The 25322-nt window shown below is 41.2% G+C and overlaps 2 long non-coding RNA genes across 2 annotated transcripts in view; one reads left to right on the top strand and one right to left on the bottom strand.

Moving 5' to 3' along the window:
* Nucleotides 1-2665: 2665 nt before the first annotated feature.
* LOC138751504 (uncharacterized) overlaps nucleotides 2666-25322 on the bottom strand; it is a 93955-nt gene continuing 71298 nt past the window's right edge. Inside the window, exons 3-4 of the long non-coding RNA XR_011349996.1 lie at nucleotides 2819-2989; nucleotides 2666-2746 (exon numbers count right to left, since the gene is read on the bottom strand). This is a non-coding gene — a long non-coding RNA (uncharacterized lncRNA). The remainder of the gene's footprint in view (nucleotides 2747-2818; nucleotides 2990-25322) is intronic.
* Nucleotides 6212-25112, top strand: LOC138751503 (uncharacterized). Its single transcript, XR_011349994.1, has 3 exons — nucleotides 6212-6296; nucleotides 7345-7411; nucleotides 23388-25112. It is a non-coding gene; the product is annotated as an uncharacterized lncRNA (long non-coding RNA).

Genomic DNA, 25322 nt, shown 5'->3' with positions numbered 1-25322 from the left:
TCGTGGGCTGAAATGGCCTGTTATCGTGCTGTATATCTATATTTAATTTTTTTTTAAATTGCCATGGGTTTCGGTGTGTGGAGAGAAAATTTGGAGGGAGTTGTGGATCATGTGAGGGAAAGTAAGTTACAGGAGAATAAATAGAGGAATGGGATTAACTGGTATGGTGTGAGAGCCAAATTGTCTCCTGTGTTAAAAACAAACATTAAAATAATATGAGTTAACACATCAGATGGGATCAGACTGCTGGGTTGTAATACATTTACATGCTCTCCACTTCTCTCCACTCCATCCCATCCAAGTTGCAACTATGCATTTCTTCTTGCTGTGCATTGCCAGTCCTTATAGTTCATGAGCTACTTGTCCCTGATCTATCCAGCCACATGTCCCTCATCCACCCAGCTACATATTCATTATCCATCCAGCTACATGTCCCTTTTCCATCCAAGTACATGTCCATTTACCTATCTCGGCTGCACCATTTCATCGGATGCAAGGATCGACAACGAGATAGACAATAGACTCGCCAAGGCAAATAGCGCCTTTGGAAGACTACACAAAAGAGTCTGGAAAAACAACCAACTGAAAAACCTCACAAAGATTAACGTATACAGATTCATACCCACACTCCTGTTCGGCTCCAAATCATGGGTCCTCTACCGGCATCACCTACGGCTCCTAGAACGCTTCCACCACTCCATCCTCAACATTCATTGGAGTGACTTCATCCCTAACATCAAAGTACTCGAGATGGCAGAGTCCACAAGCATCGAATCCACGCTGCTGAAGATCCAACTGCGCTGGGTAGGTCACGTCTCCAGAATGGAGGACCATCGCCTTCCCAAGATCGTGTTATATGGCGAGCTCTCCACTGGCCACTGTGACGGAGGTGGACCAAAGAAGAGGCACAAGGACTGCCTAAAGAAATCACTTGGTGCCTGCCACATTAACCACCGCCAGTGGGCTGATATTGCCTCAAACCGTGCATCTTGGCGCCTCACAGTTTGGCGGGCAGCAACCTCCTTTGAAGAAGACCACAGAGCCCACCTCACTGACAGAAGACAAAGGAGGAAAAACCCAACACCCAACCCCAACCAACCAATTTTCCCCTGCAACCGCTGCAACCGTGTCTGCCTGTCCCGCATCGGACTTGTCAGCCACAAACGAGCCTGCAGCTGATGTGGACATTTACCCCTCCATAAATCTTCGTCTGCGAAGCCAAGCCAAAGAAAGACATGTCTATTATCCATCCAGCTACATGTTCCTTATCTACCCAGCTACATGTCCCTTATCCATCCAACGGTGTGACCCTTATTCATCAGCTGATTCATTACAATCAGTGATTTACACATTTCTCACATTTTCTTTACCAACTATCACCATTTCATTATTGCTTCCCAAAATGTTACTTCTTACAACTATGTATGTGTATTAAATTTATAACAAGCTCAAACCTATTGTGTTGTTAGCATTAATAATTTTAGTGCCATTAGTAAAGTCAACTTTCTGTCTTCAAAGAAAAAGAATCAAGAATGAACAATTATTGCCCAAATGATGACACTGAACAATAAAATTACACTTGTTGGATTAATTCATAATAATTTTGATCAGACGACTAGATTTGTGACTGCCTTTGAAATCCATGAGACATGTCTTTGTACTTGCAAGGTTTCTAGATTATCTTGCATCCTACAAAATTCAATTCGGCATAAAGCTGTCATGATCAGAATTTCAGTATCGACATTCATGACTGTATGGCTATCCACAATTCAAATTCCATGTATAAATTTGACAATTATACCATGGCCATTGGCAATGACGGAGCATACAGGAGGGAGATAGATCAGCGAGATGAGTTCACAACAATAACTTTGCACTCAACATTAGCAATACTAAAGAGTTGGTTGTGGACTTCAGGAGGAAAAAAACCAGGAGAACACAAACTAGTCCTCATCGAGGAGTCAGCAGTGGAAAGGGTTAAGAATGTCACATTCCTGGGTGTCATCTTCTCCAATGATCTCTCCTGGGGCCTCCACGTTGAGGTAATCACAAAGAAAGCTCAGCAGAGCTTGTACTTTGAAGAGATTTAGTATGTCACCAAAGTCTCTTACAGATTTCTACAGGTGTACTATTGTGACCGGTTGAATCACTGTCTCGGATGGAGGAACCAATGTGCTGGAAAAGATTCTAGAGAGTTGTGAACTCAGCCTTCACCATCATGAGCATCAGTCTTCACTCCATCAAGGACATCTACAAGAGGTGGCATCCTAAGAGAGTAGCTACTATGTTCAAGGACCCTCACCACCCAGGCCATGCCCTGTTTTCACTGCTACCATCAGAAAGGTGGCTCAGGAGCCTGAAGACAGACATCCCATCAACCATCAGATTTCTGAATTGGCAACAAACCACAGACGTCGCTTTCTCTTCCTTTAAAAATGTAATTTATAGTAATATTTGCACCTGTAATGCTGTTGCAAAGCCACACATTCCCTGCCATAGACAAGACTTTCCTTATTCTAATATATCCTAATTTCAAAGTATCGTCCAAAAGCATGAGCTACGATACATTGAATTTTAATCTCTTTAATCCAATTGACATCTCAATATTGGCAGCAATCTTAGGCAAGCAAACATCTTGAAGATGAGCCCACTGTTTGATATCATCCTGACTTGGAATATTCTCCTTATTCACAGGCATAGTCTTCTGACACTTGGAAGATCACACAATTCATTCAGCGATCTGAAACTATATTCATAAAAATTAATGTTGATTCTGATATTGAAATAGAAAAGTGAGGTATGTATATGTATTCCTTACCCCCGTGAAATGGATTGGAGGTCAATCCACTGGACCATAAAAGCGGCAGAGAGGATCACTGGAGATTCCTTCCTCCATTACGATGTGGTCTACCAGGATCACTGACCGAAGAGGGTGTGAAAAATCATTGAGGACCTTTTCCACCCTGTGCATAGCATCTTTCAGCTGCTCCTATCAGGAAAGAGATACAGGAATATCACAACCAGCACCACCAGGCTGAGGAACAGCTTCTTCCCACAGATAGTTAGAATGCTGAACGACCCAAGGAATTGCTCACACTAACCGTCCGAGACTCTCATTTCTACAAAGCAGTATTTCTTTCTTTCTTTCTATAGATAAAATACTTATCCTGCATATTTATATTACCTGTCTGTATCTATGTTATGTCTGGCGGTGTGAAGGCATGTTTTGCACCAAGGACCAGAGAACATTGTTGCATTGATTTGTACTTGTGCAAACAGATGACAATAAACTTGACTTGATTCCTACCATTTGATGTGAGGAAAATACTTTTTAAAATTATTCCACTAGATCTGAATGATCTGGGAGTGAAAATTATCAGACTGTTATTGAATCTACAGTCAAGGGGATGCCCAATAGAGAAAGGTTCTAAATCTGATTGAATAATCCTGTGGCCTTGGGCTGATGATCTCTTTGTTGTTATTGTCTCCATCAAAGATTCAGAGAAGTGGAAACAGGCGCATGTTTAGAAATAACTGTATTTGCAGCACATTCTCTTATATTTATCTCTTTTTTTTCTTTTCTAATTCCAATTTTTGAAAAAGAGTGGGTAGAAATATCATCAGAAAGAACACAGTAGATGACAGCCAAAAATAGCAAAAGGAGTAGTTCTTGGCATCACAATGATCATACATGACTTCCAGTTGGGCTGTAATATGGAGATGATGTCCTTATCATAGTTCTACAGCTTCAGAATACTTTTTCTCTGTTTACTTTTCTTGAAACTTTCAAAATGGTGTCAAATTACATATTCTATATTTGAAATGGATACAAGAGCTAGAAAGATCACTAAAAATGGAAAAAAAATGTAAAGAAACAAGAATCTCCATCTATTCCACTGGCCAATTCGACTGCTGAGGTACTTGAACAAATTAAAGAATGTATTGATGCAGGATTTAATCATTTGGACGAAAGGCTTTTGGCACTGGAAAATTGATTTGCACAGATCTGTCATTCTATAGAAGAACAAGGTGAATGGTTGATCTTAGCAAAATCTACTTCAAAGGAAATGAACAACCAAGTCCGCCACCCGGGAGGCAATAACGAGAGACTAATGACTTGAATTATTGATATAGAAAGTCAAAGTAAGCGGCAGAATCTGGGCATTGTAGGTTTGGTTAAAGATACTGAGACTCTCATTTGTAGTATTTAGTGCGCTAGCTAATTTTTTCTCTGATTTGTTGGCAACGGTGTTTGAAGATGTTTTATTTCCAACAATGGAGTTTGATGGAGCACAACCTTCATTAATGCCTAAGCCTAAATCAAGGGACAAAACACTTTCTGTGGTTATATGCCCTCATCATTATCAAACAAAGGAATTGTTAATTTGTGAAGCTTGTTGTAAAGGTACCTTGCAATACCAAGGAAAAAAATTAGAATCGTGGAAAATTATTCTCCTGAAGTTATGAAAAAGAGGACATCTACAGAGGAGTTATATCAGCATGGGTGGAAGTCTTTGCTGCTGTTCCCACCACATCTTATAAACTCTCTCCAATGGGAGCAAGAAATTGTTTGGTTCAGTGGAAGACACTTGGGAGTTCATTTGCAACATTCCTATTCCAATGCCAGAATGACATTGTTTCTTTCTTTTTCTGTTGAATGACTGCTTTGAACCGAGGATTGAATTTTAACATGTTAAAGCAATGGTTCTCAACCTTTTTCTTTCCACTCACATGCTACTTTAAGTATTCCCTATGCATATAAGTAAGCCCTTTGCCATCAGTGCTCTGTGATTGCTTAAGGTGATATGCGAGTGGGAAGGGAAGGTTGAGAATCACTGCTCTAGACCCAATTGTTACTGAAATAATTTGCTTGAGAAAAATTGCCATTGGCCCATTTCCTTTGGAGTTATGAAACTGTGCACATGAGTCAATTAGATACAATTAAAATGGTGGTTTTCGAACTCTTTCTTTCCACTCATATACCACCTTAAACAATCCCTTACTAATAGGAACATAGGAAGTAGGAACAGGAGTAGGCCAAAAATGGCCCATCGAGCCTGCTCCGCCATTCAATACAATCATGGCTGATCTAATTTATGACCTAACTCCACCTACCTGCCTTCTCCCCATATCCCCTAATTCCTCTATCATGTAAAAATTTATCTAACCGAATTTTAAATATGTTTAATGAGGCAGCCTCAACCACTTCCCTGGTGAGAGAATTCCAAACATTCACTACTCTCCGGGAAAAACTATTTTTCCTAAATCTACTCCCCTGAATCTTGAAACTGTGTCCTCTCGTTTTAGTTTCCCTGGCCAACTCAAAAAACTTTCCTACATCTATCCTATCCATACCCTTCATAATCCTATATGTTTCTATAAGATCTCCTCTCATTCTTCTGAACTCAAAATCACAGAGCACCTAACGCATAGGGAATACTTAAAGTGGTATGTGAGTGGAAAGAAAAAGGTTGAGAACCATTGGGTTAAGGGTTCATTCATTTGTTCTTAGAGTTTCTACAGAGAAAGCATTGTTATTGTGAGCTCAATTTATCTGGAGTGTTTCATAAAAGAATTTGACACATTTTGATTGAATTTACAGCTAAGGATACTTTATTAAAATGGGATAAAAATTCTATTTTATATATTCTGTAACAATTCTTTTAGAAAGTATTCTCAAGAAAGGTGTTTAACTTTTTACGGTTTACTGCATTTTGACTAAACATGGCTTATTTTGGCTTGTTATGAACATCTGCAGATGAATAATATTTTACTTCTGAGCAAGAACATTTAATCTATATCGGAAGATAACGGGTTCTTAGAATTAATTAGCATGCCATCAGCCTTTCTATCAGCCTTAGTGAGATGGTTTTGCAGGAGAATGGTAGTGAGATTATGGGTGTTTTGTATTCCTATGGTGCTTAATTGTTTAGATCTTTCTGGTTCCAGTTTGTGGAGTTGTATTCTTTGGTTTAATAAGGCCATCTGCAGGCCAGAGGTCATTGTGCTTGCTGCACAAACTTGGCTTTGCACATGTGCATTGCAATTTCTCAGATTAGTTTTACTTTTAGTGTATGTTTTCTAAAATTGATTGATCATGTAAAATCATACTAAGTTCCTGAGTTGGAATGTGAGAGGATTAAATCATCCAGTAAAACAAATTAAAGTGGTTTCATATTTAAAACAACTTAAAGCTGTGATTATATTTTTACAGGAGACAGTGGCAGTGATGTTTCATGCCTGATGTCATGGTGGAAGGGGCAGCAATATAATCCTTTCAAGCTGAATCTAGAGGGGTATTGATTCTGATTAATCTTTATATTCCTTTTAGTATACATAATGTTGTTTTGGATTATAATGGTCATTTTGTTATTGTTTCAGGGAAATTAAAAAATAAAATGATGGCTTTTGCAAATGCTTGTGCTCCCAATGTTGATGATCTGGGTTATTTGAAAACTTTTTAAAACATTTCTTTGCCTGATTTAAGTTTATACTCATTTATTCTATACGAGGATTTCAAATGTTGGTTGAACCATATGCTGATTTTTTTTTTCTAACACGGTTACATTAAACAAATCTGCCCTATTAATACACACATTTTTATTGGATTATGACATTTCAGATATTTAGCTATACTTTTATCATGCCAATAGAGAATATTCTTTTCCCCTGTTCATTTCACTTACACACATATTGATTTTTTTTCAATTGATAATCATTTAATTAACTCATTGTTGTGAATACCACAGTATTTTAATATCTGACCATATTCCTGTTACAATGTCACTGAATCTTCCTAATTTTCCTCAAGATAAAAAAGATATTTGTACTTTAATTCAGATATGGACTTTGTTAAATGTATGGAAGAACAGATAGTTTTCTTTTTTAATATTAATCTCTCTTTGGATATTTCTAGTTTAGTTATAAGAGATGGCTTGAATCCTTTCCTTAGAGTGCAAATTATTTCATATACTGTTAATAAGAAAAGGAAGACTAATAAAGAAAGATCTGTTAATTAAACAAATTAAACAGTTAGATCAACAATTCGCTCAAACTAAAAACTCAGATGTTCACAAGAAAAACAGATTGAGCATAAAACTAAATTTGATCTTCTCTTACTATACCCAGCTGAATGCCAACTTATGAAATCTAAAAGTCAATTTTGCATTCCTGGTGAAACTGATATGTTTTTTTGCCACCAAATGCCACATCATTAAAGTTCATAAAGATAATAGTACTATGACTTCAGATAATTTGGAGATAACTTATACATTTAAAAGATTCTACACCAAACTATATACTTCTGAATGCACGAATGATGTTAATTTGATGATTTTTTTTTAGATCAATTGAATGTCCCCAAGATTTCTTAGTATGATCAAATCAGACAGATGAATCTATCTTGCAAAAGGTAATATTTGTGGCTATTTCATCAATACAATCTCATAAAGGTTTAATATCTACTATTTATGATAAATTAAATCAGACTTCATTACTTAAAATCAAAAATGCATGGGAGCAGGATTTAAATTTGACTACATTGGGTGTGGATTGGGACACAATTCTTAGCTCTTCGTTAAGTGCTCACCATTGTCTATTACAATTCAAATTGGCACAGCGAGCACAGTTGCCTAAGGCTAAATTGTCTCACCTTTATTCTGATATGTGAGACAGGTATAACAGTGGAGAAGAGTCATTAATTTATATGTTCTGGACTTGTCCTAGTCTAGAAAAATACTGGAGGGAGGTTTTCCATCCTTTATCAAATTTTTTAAAAAATATAGATTTAACACCAATGGGAGGGAATGATCATTCTTTGTCTCTGGTTCAGAGTCATGCTATTTCACTTAAGTGGAAGGATGCTTCCCCACCTCCTCATGATCAGTGGTTGTGTGACATCATATCCTATTTGAATATGAACAAAAGATTCATTTTTCAATTAATGATTCAGATATAGGATACCAGAAAACATGGGATAATTTATGACACACTAACTTACTTTATAATTTCACTCCAATTTAATTAAATTGTCTGACTTGTATTTTTTCCACGTTCTTTATTTTTTTTTCTACCTTCGTTTTTTTCTTTTAATACTAAACTTTTATCACATTTGGCAATGCGGTTAAGCAAAGGGTTTGAGTGTTTCTCATTTACTATTTTCTTCTTTTTTGTATAATTAGAGGTTTTTTTCACAAAAGGTATATATTATTTATAATATGAATTATGAATATGATTTACAATTTATGTATGTTGGTGTTTTATGGAATGCCTTATTTACTTTGTGTAGCTGTCCATATCATCTTATTGAATTGAACCTCTTCAGTTTGTTCAAGTTCTTTATTAAAAACAATAAAAATATTTTTTTTAAAAAGAAAAGACAATTATCATACATTACAAATTTCAGTCCACTGCAGGAAATCAATTTTTTTGTTCTATTCTCTCCAGTTTGAGGTCTCATGATGAAAATCAGAGTATATTGGAACTTAAAGTAGTTAATAAAGAAAAAGAATGAAGAAAGATATTGATAGGTACCAAGAAGCAGATCAAGTATGATTCAGTTGACATGAGATAAATTGGAATGAACCAATCCAATAACCAGAGGACCAGGAGAAACAATAGGATGAAAGGGCAATAATATCTAAAATATATCTTAGAACATATACTTAAATTTGTGTAAATTAAGATTGGTATGTTGACAACATTAATAATCTCTATTGATGAAATTCCATCAGACCCTTCAACCCTTGATGTTGTGCTGACCTATCTATTTCAACCAAAAAAGTACTAAACCCTCCATACCCATAACCCTCTACTTTACTTTCATCCACGTGACTGTCTAAGATTTTCTTAAATGCCCCTAATGTTTCAGCCTCCACCACCATCCCTGGTAAGGCATTCCAAGAGTCCACAACTCTCAATGTAAAAAATCTTACTGCTGAGGTCTCCCCTGAGCATTCTTCCCTTCACTTTGTACAGATAACCTCTGGTATTTGCTCTGCCTGTCATGGGGAAAAGGTGTTGGCTGTCCACCTTATTCATGCCTCTTAGAATCTTATGTAAGCCTCCTCTCATTCTTCTTCACTTTCATTCCAAAGAGAAAAGTCCAAGTTCTGCTAACCTTGGCTCATGAGACTTATTTTCCAATCCAGGCAACATCCTGGTAAATCTTTGCACCCTCTCCATAGCTTCTACATCCTTCCTGTAATGAGGTGAACAGAACTGAACACAATTCCCTAAGTATGTTCTTACCAGAGATTTGTAGATTTGCAATTGACCTCTTGACTCTCGAATTCAATCTCTCCCCCACCACCCCCCCCCCCCCCCCCAGCTATCAATGAGCTGTGTACTAGATTAAAACCTTTTTGGTTAGAGGGAGAAATTTTTTTTGAGGAAAATTAGGGGTTAAACTCCCACAGGATCAGATGTTATTTTTGTTGGGTAATATTAAAGTGATTAGACCTAAATTAAGGTTAACTATGTAACAAACTGAATTTTTACGACTTGCTTTAGCTGTTTCTAGGAAATGCATAGTCATTACTTGGAAATTAGATTCAGATTTAAGGATGGAGAGATGCATGATGAATTGTGTAGTTGTATTCCACTTGAGAAAACATAATTTATGTAATAAATATCAATTTTTTTTGAAAATATGGAGCCCATACTTACAATATGTTGGTTTGAAAATTTGAAGGACTCTCTGAAAGGCCATCCTATTGGTTACCCCCAGCTCCATTATTATTAGTATTGAGATTTTATTTTTTTTACATTCTCCAAACTTTCTTTTTTTAAATCTTTTGGTATATTCTGAGGGTTGGATGGATGGGTGGGTGGAGGGGGGAATGGAGGGAGGGAAAGATTTTTTAAAATATTTAAATGTGTATGTGTATGTATTTATATATATATATATAAATATATATATATATGTGTAATCTGGTGGTTCATGATCCTAAGATCAAGAATCATTATCCTGAAAGGATTAGGGTTGAAAGAGTATAACTGGTGCAGGATGAGCCTTTCAATATTTCCCAAAGCAGGGGGAGTTACAGATGCAGTCAATGTGGAGAGAGTGGTGTTATGTTTGATGTCATGATGCATGTTCAAAATCCCTCTGTACTTTCTTGTGGTCTGGGACAGAGTAGTTCCCCTGCCACATAGTCATGCACCCTGACAAGATATGGGATGCAGATGTTGTGACAAATTCCCTCAGGCTTCTGATGAAATAAAGGTGCTGATACACAATATTGGCTATTGCATCAATACGGGTGGAGATTTTTACACCGAGGAATTTAAAGCTGTCTACTATGGGGTGTTGAATGAGAAGGCAGGATGATGTGAGCTCCTGTGTGTTGCTGGATCTACATTCAGTCATTCCGGATTTGTACCTTGAAGAAGTTGATGAGTTTCGGGGAGGCTGAAATTGAGTCAGCCCTCAAAACTATCTATTCCCTGACCTGTGGATACACTATCAATAACACCAAAAGACTGGTATTACTCGATGACAGGCTTTTATTACCATATGACTAGACACATGCTCCTATTGCTGGCCCGATTCCAGGATTCATAGTGAGGGAGGGACTTGGGCGTAATCACCTTTATTGGGGAATTCCAGGAGGAGGAGTTACAGGGAGGAGGTGGGTCAGCTATACACAGACATAAAGTACCAATAGGATAGATAACAGCCTCACAGTGGTATCACCATATTCACCCCCTCTTTTAAAAGAAAGTCCAGTGGGGTGGAGTGGGTTCAGTGCCCAAGTTCAGCTGATCCAGTGGTCTTCTGTGTCTCATTGACTGCTGTGGTGCCAGCGGTGGCACGTCTGCTGGTTCCTGGTCATTTTGGAGCATATCGACAGTTGGCGTACCCGGTGACTGTGGAGAGGCATGTGGGGCAAGGATCAGGGCAGGGTGCTAGGGGTCAGCCATGGTGGTCAGAGCAGCTGGTGCCTGGGTCAGGGTAGGGTGCCCGGGTATGTAGTGGTTAATAGTGGTGGTAAGTCTTACTGGGTGGGTGGTGGTCTCAGGATCTCCTATGCACGCCAGGTCCCGGACATAGATGGTGTCTTCGTGCCCATCCGGGTATGCCACATAGGTGTATTGGGGGTTGGCATGAAGGAGGTGGATTTTCTTGACCAGTGGGTCAGTCTTATGGCTGTGCACATGCTTCCAGAACAGGACTGGTCCTGGGGATGTAAACCAGGATGGTAACATGGTCACTAACTTGGACTTCCTGGGGAAGAAAAACATTTGTTCATGTGGCATGGTGTTGGTGGCCGTACACAGGAGGGATCTATTCACATGTATCATCTCGGGGGAACACCTCCTGCCAATGGGAGATGGGTAGGCTCTTTGATTTCAAGGCTAGGGGAACTGACTTCCAAACGCTGGCATTCTCCTGTTCCATCTGGCCATTCCCCAAGGGTTTAGCTGGTGGTTCTACTGGTGGTGATGTCCTGTGCCTAAAGGTACTGATACAACTCGTCACTCATGAATGAGGACCCCCATCGCTGTGGAGGTAGCTTGGGTATCCAAATAGGGTAAAGATGTTGTGGCCGTAATCATCTCCTGGCAGGGAATGGCAAAAGGGAATCGGGAATACTCATCAACGACATTGAGCAAGTACAGGTTTCGGTTGGAGGAGGGCAGAGGCCCCTTGAAATCCATGGTCAGGCGTTCAAAGGGATGGGTGGCCTTGATCAGGTGTGACTTATCGGGCTTGTAGAAGCATGGCTTCCACTCAGCACAGATCCAACAGTTTCTGTACAGCATCCTGACATCATCGATGGAACAGGGACGGTTTCTGGCTTTGATGAAGTAAAAAAGCCTGGTGACCCCTGGGTGACAGAGGTCATCATGGAGTGGTTGGAGTCAGTTGGACTGCAAACTGGTGAACTTCCCCCGGATCAGGGCATCTGAAGGCTCGGTGAGTTTCCCAGGCCAGTACAAGATGTCATAGTAACAGGTAGAGAGTTCTATTCTCCATCTCAGAATTTTATTGTTTTTGATTTTACCCCTGTGGTAAAACCACTATTGTATATGTAAATAACATGACCTTTTCTGTTTGATCCTGCTCTCACTGCCCAACTCATGACTCCTCCCATTTCTCCCCATAAAGGCTATCATGCCACAAGCCTGCCCCTAGTTCGAGTCCAAGTCAGTGTGAGCCAGCAACACAAGGGATGCCGTCCATCTCTAGCTAAATAAAGGCTTCAGTTCCAATAACTTCAGTCTTTGTGCAACTGATCATGCATCAATTTTATTAGCAAGATTTTGTTTTCCTTGATCATGGACAAATACTTGAAGTTGGACCGCATAAAAATCAACCTGAGAAAACCCAAAGCAGCCGACAAATTTGTACTCTGGTGCTGCTGCTTCGAAAGATTTCTCGTAGCCTCTGCAGCCACGACCCAGGACGATGAAGACAAGCTCCATCTGCTATTTTCATACATTGGGCATCGAGTCTACTGGATGGTCCAGGACTACCAAATATATATAAACACCATGGACATCCTAAAAAACTAGTACAAGGTACAGGTGAACGAGGTCTATGCATGGAACATACCCCATTTGCACAGGCAGTGACCCAGGGAAATCTTCAATGGCTTTGTCAGGGTCCTGCAGGAGCTTGCAAAGGACTGTAACTGCCAAGCTGTGAGTGCAGAACAGCACACGCAGCTGCTGATCAGAGACACCTCTGATCCAACTAGGTGAGGCAAAGGCTACTCGAACAGAAACAAATGAGCCTACCTCAAACCATCAAACTAGCAAGCACTCTGGAAGTAGCCATCCACAACGGTGAATCATTTTCCAGCGAGCACATGGCTGCCTCATGGGGAACAGGTGCACCACCATCTTGGGAGGCACAATTGCAAGCCCCCTCCTGTCCTGACCTGACCTCTGCTATCCTTAGCAACCATCTGACATGCTATTTCTGTGGGCAGGGCAAGCATCCAAGGAAATGATGCCCTGCCAAGGAGACCATCTGCTCCAACTGTGGGAAGAAGGGACACTTTGCAAAGGTCTGTAAGTCTAAGCAAACCCTGAACCACAGCAGCACAGCCATTGTTGATGCAGTCACTTCCGCTGTCACTTCTGGGGAGCTGGGACATCCGTGGATGCACACCATGGAGATCACCGACCGCAACAAAGACACTTCCGCCTTCTCCCTCTTCTCTTCCGGTGAATGACAATGGGGCCACATATGTGCCATGGGGGCTGCTATCTTGACCATCATCTTACAGGACTGCTGGCAGCCAACAATCTCTTTGGATGATGAAATGACACTGGCATCGGTAACCCTGAATCAACGCAGACCACATCAACTCTCCAGGACCATGATGGATGTCCAGGTAAACAGCCCACCCTGCTGCTTGCCTATTTGACAGTGGAAGCACTGAGAGCTTCATTAACCCAAACATTGTACAGCACCTCTCCTTTGAGGTCAAGCCCGCAAAACACAGTGTCTCTCTAGCATCCCAATCCCACTCTGCAAATGTTTGTGGCAGTTGTACAGTAACACTGTCCAGGGAATGGTCTACTATAATTTAGGTTCCTAGTACTGCCACAGCTCTGTGGACCTATCCTACTAGGATGAATAGGATGAGACTTGCAATGCAATTTAAAGTGTCTCCATGGAGTACAATGATCTCCACCCTCTCCTCACGGTCTGTAACGAGCAGTTTTTAAACCACCTGCCCTCCCCTCACCACGCGGCCAACAGGCAGCCCTAAACCCAATCACCACATCTGACATGTGGCCTCTTCACACTTTGGATTCCACCCACTCCTGTTCGCCAATCTCATCCCTGACTGTAAGCCCATTGCCACTTAAAAGTCGGCGATATAGCGCCAGGGACAGGGTATTTATGAAGTCAGAGGTGAGATTCCTCCTCACTGAGGGGGTGATAGAGCAGGGTACGAGCCCCTGGAAAGCCCACGTAGTGGTGGTGAAGAGTGGGAAGAAACACTGGATGGTCATAAATTATTCCCAGACCATAAACAGGCAAGATGCATACCCCTTGCCCTGCATAGTTGATGTGGTGAACCAGATCACACAATTCAGGGTGTTCTCAACCATAGACCTTAAGTCTGCATATCACCAGATCCCCATCAGCCCCAAAGACCCCCAGTATACCGCCTTTCAGGTGGATGGACGTCTGTACCACTTCCTGAGAGCCCCTTTTGGGGACACAAATGAGGTGTTTGTCTTTCAAAGGGAGATGGATTGGATGGTGGACGAACATGGTCTGTGGGCCACTTTCCCATACCTCAATGTCACCATCTGTGGCCATGATCAGCAGGACCATGAATGGAATCTCCAAAATTTCCTTCACACCGCGAAATGCCTCAACCTGATGTATAGCACAGGAAAATGTGTCTTCAGCACATGTTGCCTGGCTATACTAGGTTCTGTTGTAGAGAATGGAGTCATCAGCCCCGACTTGACTGCATGAACTTCCAGTCCGTGCTGTTCTCTGACTCCACCTGGCCATTCCCTTTGGGGTTATAGCTGGTGGTCCAGCTTGGACAGCAAATATTGACACAGCTCGTCGCTCATGAAGGATGAACCCCACTCCCCCACTGCCTCAAGGCCCTGAAGAGGTGCTTGGGGCTTTTCTCTTATTATACTCAGTGGGTCCCCAACTATGCAGAGAAGGCCCAACCCCCTCATCAGGGCCACCATTTTCCCCCTGTCAGCAGAAGCCCTTGAGGCATTCAACCGTATCAAAGCCGACATTGCAAAGGCCACAATGCACGCAGTAGACGAGTCCATCCCGTTACAAGTGGAAAGTGATGTATCGGACTTTGCTCCGGTCGCTATACTTAACCAGGCAGGCAGGCATGTGGCCTTCTTTTCGCACACCCTCCAAGGTCCTGAGATCTTGTTCTCCTCCATTGAGAAAGAGGCCCAGGCTATTGTTGAAGTAGCATGGCACTGGAGACATTATCTCGCTGGTAAGCATTTTACCCTGTTGACTGACCAATGGGCAGTCGCCTTCATGTTTCACAATCAGCAGTGGGATAAAATCAAAAATGATAAAATCCTGAGATGGAGAATTAAGCTCTCCACCTATAATTACAACATACTGTACCAGCCCAGAAATCTCAATGAGCCCTCAGATGTCCTGTCTCGGGGGACTTGTACCAGTGCACAGGTGCACTTGTGCACCATTTCAGACACTGCACAATTGCTTCTCCCACCCATAGTACGCCTACATGGCATTCCCAGTCGGACGCAAAGCCACAGCATATATAAGCAGGACCTGGCACACGCAGGAGCTTCTGGACCCCGCCCCCCCAAACAGCTGACAGGTATGCTTTGCCCCAGCTCTCCAGGGCCTCATTTCCCTATCCCCACCATCCCTGCCAACAAGACAATTGACACTCACACACCCATCCTCCTGGCTCAACCATGTACCCCACCTGAGCTAACCAAGATGGATCAGCTAGAGCCGACAGAGACCACCACGGTCACCCGAACGGTGACATGCCAGTCACAATGCCATAGGAGACCGCCGAACAGTGAACTTATGAGGTCAGCTGACCACACCACGCACCTCCCCGTGGGACTTATTTTAAAAAGAGGGGGTGAATGTGATGAATCCACTATTACATATTGTAATGGATAAATATTTGGGAGAATTTTGGTAAGATTTAGAGTAAGGTTACATACATACTCGCACTTTAAAACAGATCTTATTTGAAAGACTGATTCATATTCAATTACATTGCAGGATCTCTGGAGAATGTGATGCACATTTCACAAGTAGGTGCTAATTGAAATGACATCATTAAATGAAAAGACCATTGTTTTGGAGGAGACAAACTGGCTACAAGTACCTTTCTGCAAAGTGCTCACAGAAAGGTCACTCTTGGGTTTTGTTTATCTAAGACAACATCTTGACCAAGGAGAATAAATTCCTGTTGTTTGTTGAAGAAGGTGGGGGTTTTGCACGTGAGACAGTCACATGGGCTTTCTGGCAGTTGGCAGTTGAAGAGACAGAGAGACAAATTAACAAGCTCTCTCAGCTAGTGTGTGTGACACTGAAAAACAGCTGAACAGTAAGTCAAGAAGCTGGTTGGAAACAGAAAGTTCCAGAGCAGTGGATGGCTGGAAGTACTATCTGTCTGATGTTTCTCTTGGAATAAGAGGAACAAAAGGGATGCTGTGTGGCCTGAAAGAAAGAGGTTACCATCTGGAAAACCCTGATGAGGCAAGTTTCATCAGCGAGACATTGAGGTACCTCAGTTGTGGAAATCCTGGAACAACAAATCTTTCTCTGCAAACCCTACAAGAACCTCTTGAGCGGTAAACATTTACCTTCTGAGCACCAAAGCCTGGTGAACTTTATACATGTTAAATTCTGTGCACAGTGTAAGAATTGCCTGCACTCAGAAAACTTGGAAGAAGGAGAAGTGAGATTGAACTGTGAACCAAAGAACTTTTCTTAAATTTCCATACACATTACATACACGCGCTTAGAATTAGGAGGGGGTTAACTTAGGTTAGTTAAGTATAGAGATAAGTTAAAGTTTGATTCTATTTTCACGTTTGATGTTGATTAAAAATAACTTTTGTTTTAAAAACTTGTCTTGGTGATTGTCTATTGCTGCTGGGTTTTGGGGTCCTTTGGGCTCGTAACAATATGTAAACGACATGACCTTTTCTGGTTGACCCTGGTCTCAATGGCCGGCTCATGACTCCTTCCCTTTCTCCCCCATAAAGGTTGTTATGCCACAAGCCTACCTCCAATTTGAGTCTGGGTAAGGGAGAGCCAGCAACAAAAGGAATGCTGTCCATCTCTTGTTAATAAAAGCCACGTTCTTTAATAAAAGAACGTTCCAATAACTTCAGTCTTTGTGCAATTGACCATGCATCAACCCCACTGCTTGTTAAACATAAAAGCAACTGGTTAGTTTGCAGGATAAATCATTTGCCAGCCATATAGTGCCTCCAGGGTTGCACTGCCTTAAAGATGGCCTGGGCCTCCATCTCGATGGAGGAGTGGTGGACTTCAGGGCCATGGATGGGGTGGGAGAAATACGCCACAGGTCTGCCCGCTTGGTTAAGAGTGGCAGCTAGGGAAAAGTTGGAAGCATTGCTCTCCATCTAGAAAGGGGTGAAATCTCCTTTGATGCGGCAGAAGGGTGCCTGTGCTTCTGCTGACAGGAGGAAGAAAGTGGTTTTAGCAGGGGCCCGGCTTTGTCATGTAATTTGGCATGAAAACAAATCCAGGCACCTCTTCAGGGCCTTTTGGCTGTGGGGGAATGGGAGCTCCTTCAGGGAACATATTTGGTCAGGGTCAGGACCAATAACACCATGTTTCATGATGCAACCAAGGATGACCAGGCGTGATGTGTGGAATGCACATTTATTTTTAATATAAGTGAGATTGAGTGCCTTGGCAATTTGGAGGAATTTTTCTAAGTTTACGTCATGGTCATGGCCACAGATGGTGACATTTTCCAAATGAGGGAACATGGCCTTGAGCCCGTCCTGGTCCATCATCTAGTCAATTTCACTCTGAAAGACGGATACACTGGTGGTGACTCCAAAGTAGACCCAAAGGAAGTGGTAAAGGCAGCTGTGTGCCTTGAATGCAGTGTACATGTGGTCCTCCAGACAGATATGGAGCTGATAGTATGCCATTTTTAAATCTATGGTGGAGAAAATCTGGCATTGGGTGATCAGGTTCACCATGGCAGAAATGCAGGGAAGGGGGTGTGCATCCAGCTGCATGAAATGGATGATGGTTTGGCAATTTTTTTTCCCCATTTTTTACCAACATGACTTGGGCTCTCCAGTTCAATGATCCACTCGGCCAAGAGCTGTTGAACCTCTGAGCTAATGAATGTCCTGTCCCCTGTGCTGTATCATCTGCTCTTAGTAGAAACTGGCTTACTGTTGGGGGTGAGATTGGTGAACAGGGATGGGGGGGAGTGTATCCAGAGGGTTGACACCCTACAGGCCAGACGTGGTGGGTGAATCGTGGTATGCTGCTCAGTCACATGCCGCAGGGAGGGTGGGTGGTTTAAAAACAGGTGGCTGTGGACTATGATGGGGGTTGAGGCCTGTTGAACTCCATAGTGACACTCTTGAGATGGCACTAGAAGTCCAACTCAAGTATCACAGGCATGCAGACCTGTGGCATTACTAACAGTTTAATGTTTTCATAGGTTGTGCCATGTACGGTTAGTGTCACCAAATCTCTGTTGACTTGGACCTGGAGGTCATGGAGATCTTACAACTCGCTGACGAGAGAATAGTCCCACATGGTATTGGGATGTAGAAAGCTCTCTGTGCTCCTGCTATCAAATAGAGAGTTAGCTAGATTACCATTTACCTCGACCTCCATCATTGAACAGGTGAGCTGGTGGGGGCTATCCTGGTTGAGTACAATTAATGCCAGTACCCAATCATTACTGAAGTCATTGTCTGATTTAGGCCAGTAAAATGGTGCCCCCAACCCAGGCTGATAAGATGACAGCCTCCATGGTGTGAATGCGGTGCTGTTGCTCGGGGCGGAAGTAGCGCCAGAAGTGATGTTGGCTAAGATGGCAACTGCCCGCATGCCTGCACGCTGCACTGCTAGAGAGAGAAGGTCTGGACTTACTGACTTTGGCATAGTGACCCTTCTTCCGACATCCTGAGTGCACCACTTACTTGTCTGGGCAACGCTTCCAAGGATGTTTCTGTTGGCTGCAGAAGTAACACTTGGGTGCTCGGCTGCGGCGAAAGTGAAGTCAGAGTGCCCCTGCATGGAGGCACCCTGGGACACCATGTCCCAAGATGGCGGCACCCACATTCCCCATAAGGCAATCACATTGTCAGAAGAGAACGAATCCATGTTACAGAGGGCTATATTCAATGTTTTGGACACCTCGAAGACCCTCTGCAAGGTGAGTTCATCCAGTTCCAGCAGTCACTGGTGGAAAAAGTCCGATCGAATCCCTGCTACGCAGATGTCCCAAATGACCTCATCTGTATAGACCTCAGCAGTAACATCCATCAAGCTCTCCCAAGTTCGAGTAGGACTCAAAGGGCTCACCGGGTTGTTGCTGTGAGTGGCCTGGAGATGTCTGGCGTATTCTGAGTTCGTCCTAGGCCTGTACTGGCTTTGGAGCTTGTTCATGGCCTCCTCATACGTCGTGCAGCTCCTGATGATTGTGTCGGCATGGTGGCTGACTCGCAATCATAGCAGGTGTAGCTTGTTGTCATCGGACCACATGACTTGAGCAGAGGTGTGCAGAAAGTCGTTAAAACAGAGTTGCCAGAGCTCAAATCGGTCTGGGATTTGGGCAATTGTGCATCAATGTTTAGCTTGTCTGACCTCAGCAACTTGTCCATTGTGGTAAAAAAAACTTTATGATAATAAAATTGATATGCTAGCAATAACACCAAAAGACTGGTGTCATGCTTTTATTACCATGAGACTGAACACACGCTCCTGTTGCTGGCCGGATGCCAGGATTCACAATGATGGAGGGCCTTGGGTGTAATTGCCTTTATTGGGGAATTCCAGGGGGATGAGTTACAGAGAGGAGGTGAGCCAACCATACACAGAGATACAGTACCAATGGCATAACATCATCACAATTGTATCACCACACCTGTTCCATTGTAAATGATTCATATGGATAATGCAGTTAAATGTCTTTTCAACAGCAATAATGCCTGACACTGACATTGGCAATCTAATGAAATATCAAGAGGATTTAGTTAGATTCTGCCTTGTTGGAAAAGATAATTACTTGGAAATTTAATGGCATGAGGATAACATGCCACTAAAGAGGTTAAATTGGAATATTGCCAGACCTTGCAAGCAGACACAAATTGTTTCATTCCCTGTGCAACCGAGAATCAAATTAACACTATTCCATTATTAACAAACATCCCTAGCTCTGAGTTCACTTCAGAGGGAAGATCATTATTGAAGCAGCTGAAAATGGTTGTACCTTGGGCATTGTCCTCATGAACTACAGCAGCAATAGCCTGGAGCTGAGATGATTGGCCTCCAACAACTGAAATTCTCTTCCTATGTGTCTTATGTGACAAAATTTCTTCATGATATCATTACATTTCAATTTTACCAGGGTCTATGGTGACAGGCAGACTATTGGAATCCATCTCAATCACAATGCAATGAGAATTAGTTCAACATCAATGGTGTTGGGAGTTGTAATCTCCTAACTGTTAGGACTCTTGCTGTTTCCCATATGTATTAATTATGTGGAAATAAATGTAAGAGGTATGATTATTAAATTTAGATTACACAAAAAATGGTGGTGTTGAACGATATTGATCATCCGGTGAATTTGGCAGAGTAAAGGCATTTGGAATTTAATCCTGCTAAGTGTAAGGTGATACATTTTGGAAAGTCTAAAAAAGGTAGGATTATATATCATGAACAGAAGCAACATTAGGCTGATATACAAGTCCACGGATCCCAAAAGGTAAATAAGGTAGTAAAGAAGGCAGAATTTATTAAACGGGACATCTAATATAAAAGCATAAAGGCTGTGATATAATTTTATGAAACCTTGGTTAGGTTAAAGCCAGAGTATCATGTGGAATTCTGGTCACCAGCTTATAGGAAGGATGTGAAGGCCAAGGAAAGGGAGCAGAGGAGATTCACCAGGATGTTGCTTTTAATGGAACATTTCCATTCTAAGGAGAAACTGGAAAGGCTGTGTTTGTTTTCCTTGGTGTGGCAGTAGCCGATGACAAACCTGATCAAGGAATACAAATTCCAAGAGGGCACCGGTGAGGTGAATAGTGAAAAACCTTTCTCCATAACATGACTTCTAAAACCAAAGGTCATAGTTTTAAAGTAAAGAGCAGGAGGATAAGCGAGGATCTGAGGAAAGTTCACAGAAAGGTGAACATTCAATCTGGAATGTACTGCCTGAGAAGACATATACTATCACAACATTTAAAAGGTCATCGACAAGCATGTAAATCACTACAGACCAAGTACTGGTAAGTGGACTAGTAAAGATGAGCCAGGATGGACATGGTGGTACAAAGGGCCTACTTCCATGCTTTGTGCCTCAATGGTATTGAGGTTGGTAAATTTGTATCGGATGTGTGGATGATTAGCAGCACAACAGCAAGGTTAGGAGAGATTTATCTCGAAAGGACAGCTTAGGCTTTGGTATTAAATTTTGGAATGCCAGGTAGACTTCTGGTTCTGTCCATAATTACAGAAGACATATGTTGTAATCCTCAAGGAAAAGAAAACGTGCATGCCTAGGAATGGGTAGATTCTAGTCCATTTCTACACTCAGATCCTTATACACTGTACCTGGTCCAGATTTTCTCTGCTAAGATCTAACTCCCAGTAATTCTTCAAACCATTGTTCCAGCATGCCAAATGCTCACTGAAGCAGAATTGTCATTGTTAATTGATTCTTTTCACTTAGCGCTTGCTTTCCATACCTAAATTCTTTCCAAGAGTCACTATCCAATTACTGAGAGGTAATCTTGTCCTCAATATAAAGAGTGTGTTGGGCACCAGCATGAAAACATTGAAACTATAGCTGGCAAATATGTTACAAAGCCTATGTGACTCAACTGTGTCCAGAAATGGATGCAGCTTCAAGTGAATGGAATTTTGGCTAATTTGGCTTCCTTAACTTTAATGCTTCTAGTAAACACCATCAGGAAGTGACAAACATCAATAATAAGTACGTTATTTTTTGAGTTAATATTCTACTTGCCTATCTAAAAACGTACAAATCAATTGTGCATGTAATTCCTCCATCTCCATTGCAATCACTCTCCGGTTCTAATCCAAGGTGGTCCAGGCTGTTTAATCCTCAACAAAGTCTTCCATTAATCATTGGAATTTTTTTCTATATATTTTAATAATAAATGTCACATTGTTCACTGAGCATGAAAACTGGAGTATTTTGTAATGCTCTCTGCAGTAGAAACATGATAGCAGTTTGGCCTTCACTGTGAAACAATAACTTTAAATCTGAATAATTCCACTGTTTTTGCTTCCATTATCTTGATTAAAAGGAACTTGAAGGTCAGCTTCATCACACAGTGGGTGGTGGGTTTATGGAATGAACTGACAGAGCAAGTGGTAGAGATAGGGGCAACTGTAAAGTTTAAAATATATTTAGACAAGCACATTCAATGTTGATAATAATGGGAAATGTTTCATAGTGAAAGCTAGTCAAAAAATGAAGGAAACTAACTTTGCCTCAGGTAAAAATCAAGAAGTACTGTGTTTCCAGGGCACGATTTGTGACATATAAATTGAAGATTAAAGAAAACACAAATGATATAGAACTGGATAAAAAGAAACGTGCATTGTTATAGGTATTGACATGACATGGTTAGCATTGCAGTTTTTACATCATTATTACAGTTCTAGCGACCCGGGTTCGAATCTGCTGCTGTCTGTAAGGAATTTCTACATCCTCTTGTGATCATGTGGGTTTCCTCCGAGTGTTTCAGTTTTCTCCCACATTCCAAAGATGTACTGAATGTGGTCACAGGTGTATTTAGGTAGCAAGGGTCTGTTACCATGCTGCATTTCTAAATTATATTAAATTCAAAAGTAGATTTTCAAGCTTATAAATAGATAAGGTTCCAAATACTTAATGTGTAAGAAAGCAGATGCATCATTTTGATCTGGCAGTCATTCGTTTACACAAAATTATACAAACTCTATTTTGAATTATACATGTTAAAATGGTGAAGAAAATCACTGATAAGCTGCAATATCTTCACCAGAGCTGGCTGTGTTGATTGATGAATCAGCAATTCTAAGGAAGGAGGCAGCATAGCCACCTCGTTAAGACTGAAATGGGAGAGGTGAAATTCTATTTTTACATTCCTGGAACACAATAAGCTTGAAGTATAAACTGCTGAATCCACTGAAACAATGTCTTAATCTGCTTGATATCAGCTTTCTAGAAGGAAGTGTATTCACCAGTGATGAGGCAAGTGTGATTTGAGGAAGAATGTCAGGAGCAGGAAAGGGCTTGTTGAATTTGAAGTGACTTCTTTTCACAAGGCATTACTGAACCATCGTGTTGATCTGCCCATTGCAGCTGTTGTACATAACGCTATCAACATTAAACAGACTTTTATGAGAAGATTTCATAACCTTTTCTGTCAGTCCAACAAGAAGCAGTATGAATTTTTTTTTTAAAGTATTTGTGAGCAAAATGCATGTTTAACTGCTTGGCCATATCCTAAACATAAGCTATGAATGGAAGTTTATTTTGAAACAGTCTATGTGTTCAATTAGGTATCCAGCATTTCTGAATTAGTACAACCAGGATTTGAGAGAAAGAATTTCACTGTAGGGATATAAACTATTTTTATTGTTATTTACACAAACTAAACAATTCATTTTTTTGCTTGCTCTTTAGAGACACTAAAAAGAAGCAATTGCAATGCAGCACCAGTATCAACACAAGAAAGAGAAACAAATGATATTGTATGTACATGGATCTCATCACCTCCTCTAAAGACATCACTCCTGGGCCCCTGTAGCTGCACAACCACCGGTCCAACAGTGAGCTCATGCTTGCAGCTCCTTGATCTCTGGTTCCTGGCATTAGAAAGCTGTCAATTTCCAAGAACCCTTTAGGAGCCTTGCCCACCACCAGCACCCTTATGAATCCTGGACTTGATAGCTGGCTCCCTGAAGTCAGTCGCCAACTGCCTACAACCTGGTTTGCTGCTGTGGCTTCCTTTTCTGTCAAGACCCCTTTGAGCCTTCTCCTTCTTGACAGGGTGAATGTGTTCCCACAATTAGATGCCTCAGAACTTGCAATTATAACCATATATAACCATATAACCATTTACAGCACGGAAACAGGCCATGTCGGCCCTTCAAGTCCGTACCGGTTCATTTGAACAACTCCACTAGCTCCTCCGCAAAAATATATGGGTTGGGTCAACTTTGAGGGCTGAAGGGACTGAACTGTGCTGTAGTGTTCTATATTCTAATTCTCTGATGACATTCCTATGACAGGCAAGAGTAAAATATTTTAGGGAGAAGTACTGCAGTTTTTCTATTACTTTACCTCCAAGAGCAATGTGATTTTGGTAAAATGGGTCAAAAATTTGTATTACCAGGTCTTTTCAACTTTTACACTGCTTTGAGGGGAATGCTAAATTGGGCATCCATAATGAAATTAAGAAATAGAGAGAAATGCTTTTGAGTTAAAACTAAGTAGCAAAGCCTCCTATCTTAATTCTTCCTTTAGCCCTTGCTTCTTGAAGTCTGGCCTGCTGAACAAGAATGCCACCATCTTGGATTCAGACCTCTGAGGACATCAATGTAAAGACCACCACTGGCACCATACAGGCAATTTAAACACAGGTGGGGCTATCGGATGGAACGATTGTGCAGTAGGATCCCACAGAGGAGGGTTGAAAGGTCATGGCCCAACTCCCCATACTTTTTGGATCTGCAAAATCTGCAGCATTATATTACAGCTGCTACAGCAGAACATATACATTGGAGTAGATTTGGGGAAAAGAATTTTGTGGTTTTAAACTTATTTATCATTCATTTTCAAAGTCCTGAAAATCTTCTGCACTATCACGTATGGCATGTTCGTCAGAACCCTTTCAAAGCTTTACTAGGACATGGGCACTCTCCACTGATTCCTAAGAAACAATGGCCAAAACCGCTCATATTGCAGGAAGGAAACTTCAGGATGGTACTGAGATCCTCAGTGTCATGCATGGGGAATACAGAGAATTGTAGTGTAAACCATGTAAGGAGCAGACCACCTGAAAAACCCCATCTGCCCCATCTGTGAAAGAGTCTGCAATTTCCACATTAGCCACCATAAAATGGGAAATAAATTAAGTCATCTTCAGTTCCAGGTCTTAGAAGAATAGATGCACAATACCTAATTGAAATAAACATGGGGATCTGAGAAAGTTTCAAAGGTCATTGGTAAGTTCAGTTAAACTGAACAAAAGCAGCATTCACTGCATTGTCTTAGGAAATGATGATTTATAATGAAATTAGAAAGATACTAAGGCAATCAAGTAATCTTTGCCAGAATTGTGTGTGTGATGAATTATTAAGAGGTTTATTTTGTAAAAGAATAAAGTGAATTTGTTTTGATCTTTAATTTGTTTCACAAATAACTTATGGGAAATCATCAAAGCTTTCTCCAAGAGATGAGAAGGTTTTATTGCTCTAAGAAAATACTGTTTAAATTAAACAAATAAACAATCAGATAATTATAATACATAAAAGAATTACAATAACACTTCATTCTTCAGTTCATTTGTTTCTATTACTTTGTAGAGAGGATCACTTAATGAATTCAGTTGTTACA

The sequence above is a fragment of the Narcine bancroftii genome, chromosome 1 (genome assembly GCF_036971445.1).
Source record: "Narcine bancroftii isolate sNarBan1 chromosome 1, sNarBan1.hap1, whole genome shotgun sequence".
NCBI classification, from domain to species: Eukaryota; Metazoa; Chordata; class Chondrichthyes; order Torpediniformes; family Narcinidae; genus Narcine; species Narcine bancroftii.
The sequence above is the reverse complement of the archived record's forward strand: the minus strand, read 5'-3'. Positions and strand labels throughout refer to the sequence as shown.